Raw genomic sequence first — 2,622 nt, 5'->3', positions numbered from 1 at the left:
CCCAAGATACATGCAAATAAAACAGCATCCACTGCTTCAAAGTGAATTCATCCAGGGGTGCCTGGAGTAAGCGTCCGACTTTAGCTCAGGTCATGATCTCATAGTCCAAGAGTTTGAGCCCCACATCAGGTTCTGTGCTGACAGCTCAGAGCCTGGAGCCTGCTTCAGATTCTGTGTCTCCCTCTCTCTCTCTCTGTCCTTCATCTACTCATGCTTTGTCTCTCAAAAATAAGTAAACATTAAAAAAAATAGGTATACACAATGAACATATCTGACAAAGAACTCCAATGCATAATAAGAAAAATAGAAAAATCCCTGGTGTTGTCAAAAGAGAGCCAACCTAATTTTTTTTAATGAGGAAATGAGAAAAAGACTTACACAGACGTTTCACACACACACACACACACACACACACACACACACACACCTCTCAATGACCAACATCATATGAAAATGTTCCCAGCAGCTTTAGTCATCCAAGTAAAGGCAAACAGAAACTACAGTTAAGACACCACCAGTAACACTGTGGCTGAACGAAGGTGTGAAGCTCGCAGTTGGTGAGGAGGTAAGTGACCAGGGCTCTCAAGTGCACCTTGTAAAAATGAACACAGTCACTTTGAAAATTGTTGGCCACACCTGCTAAAGGCAGACGAACCCATAGCGGGAAACACGACAACCAGGCTCCCAGGTTTCTGCCCACAGCCGTGCACGGGGACGCCCATCAGCAGGTGTGTCTTACGATGTCCAGAGCAGCACATCCTAGCGAGAAGGTGAATAAATGCCCACTGACACTGAGTGGGTAATTGTGTACATTGTTACTGTGTTATTCGCACGGTAGAATATTCTAGAGCATTGATGGTCTACAATTTCACACATGATTATGGATAAATCTTATAAACATTTGGTGGAGCGAAAGGAGCCAGACACTCAAAGAGACTGTAGAGCATATTCAACATCTATGTAAAGAACTCAAACGAGTAGGGACGCCTGGGTGGCTCAGTCAGTTGAACATCTGACTTCGCCTCATGTCATGATCTCTCAGTATATGAGTTCAAGACTCACATCAGGCTCTGTGCTGACAGCTCAGAGCCTGGAGCTGCTTCAGTTTCCATGTCTCCCTCTCTCTCTGCCCCTCCCCTGCTCACGCTCTTTACTCCCTTTTAAAAACAAATAAACTTAATTTTTTTTTTTATAACCCAAACGAGCAAATTGAATCCAAGCTGTTAGAAGTCATGATACACATTACTTTGGGAAAGAAGTAACTAAAAAGCAGGATAAAGGGGACTTAAGTGGCTCTAGCAGTGTGTTCCGTTTACAAATCAGGGTGGTGCCGACACACTCAGGTTCGTCTGTGGAAATTCATCAAGCTTTGCACTCGATATGTGCCCTTTTCGGCTCTTGTACTTCTGTAAAAGTTAACACACACACACACACACACACACACACACACACACAACATCCTAAGACACATCATGATAAAACTGCTGAAACACAATGACAAAAATCTTAAAAGCAGTGGAGGGAAAAGGGCACATTGTTTTCAAAGGAGCAGCAGTAGTGTTTAGGGTGCATTCACGACAGAAATGACCCTGGTCCATGGGGGGTGGGGTGGGGCGTGCGACGCAGTGTCTCCAGGTGCTGGGTGAGGGCCTCCAACCTCCACCTCCAAACAGGAGCACCCCGCTGAGCACCCCAGCCGAGAACAGGCCCTTTCAGGAAAGGAAAACCCATGTGTCACCAACAGACAGGGACCAAAAGTATAAAATTTCAATTGCCCTTGACCCTGGAAATGGAGACAGGCGGGAGGGAAGGAAGAGCCCAGGAGAGGGTAAATCTTGGAGTACAGATAGGAATTTGGAAAGATTTCATCAATTAATGAATTAAGAAAACACTGGCACATGCTTATTCTGTATTTGAAGAGATTTCAAAATCCACTCTCCTTCAGGGCACACGGCTGGCTCAGCCCGCGGGGCATGTGACTTTTGATGTCGGGGTTGCAAGTCTGAGCCCCACTCCGGGTGCAGAGAGATTTAAAAAATTAACAAAATCACCGGACTGACAGTGGGCGTGTGTAGGTACATGTGGTGATACTATGTTTATAAAAACCACAAGGGAAATGTAACAAGATTTCAGATGCTGTTTACTTTAGGGGAGGAAGGAGTGGGGCCGGGTGGGAAATACCAGACCCAGGCACAGGTTTACCAGTTTCCCAGCTTCCCTGCTGGATGTCGATCTCACAGGGTTTGTCTTGCTGTGTGTCTAAGGATCCACTCCCTGGGAGAAAACACGCGATTTGAGGCATTTGCCAGTCTCTGTGGTGTAAGCACTCAGAACCACGGCCACATTCACTGAAAGGAGAACAGAGCCACGTGCTCGTGATCAAGGGGCAGGAAGCGATTTGAGCTGGCTGACTCCAGCTCGCGCCCAACAGAGCACTAAGTCAAATGAAAACTGTGTTCACTCAAGGGCCTAGGCCCGCAGGGGTGTCTAAGAAAACAGATTAGGAAGGGGTAGGGGAGGAGCGTGCAAAGGAGAGGGAGGGAGAGAGACTGAAGAGGGAAGGAGAGGGATGGAAGGAGGGAGGGGGGAGGGAGGGGGAGGGAGGGGGAGGGAGGGGGAAGG

Source organism: Hyaena hyaena, unplaced genomic scaffold (assembly GCF_003009895.1).
Source record: "Hyaena hyaena isolate Hyena2069 unplaced genomic scaffold, ASM300989v1 scaffold_235, whole genome shotgun sequence".
Classification (NCBI taxonomy): Eukaryota; Metazoa; Chordata; class Mammalia; order Carnivora; family Hyaenidae; genus Hyaena; species Hyaena hyaena.
This window is presented reverse-complemented; position numbering follows the sequence as displayed.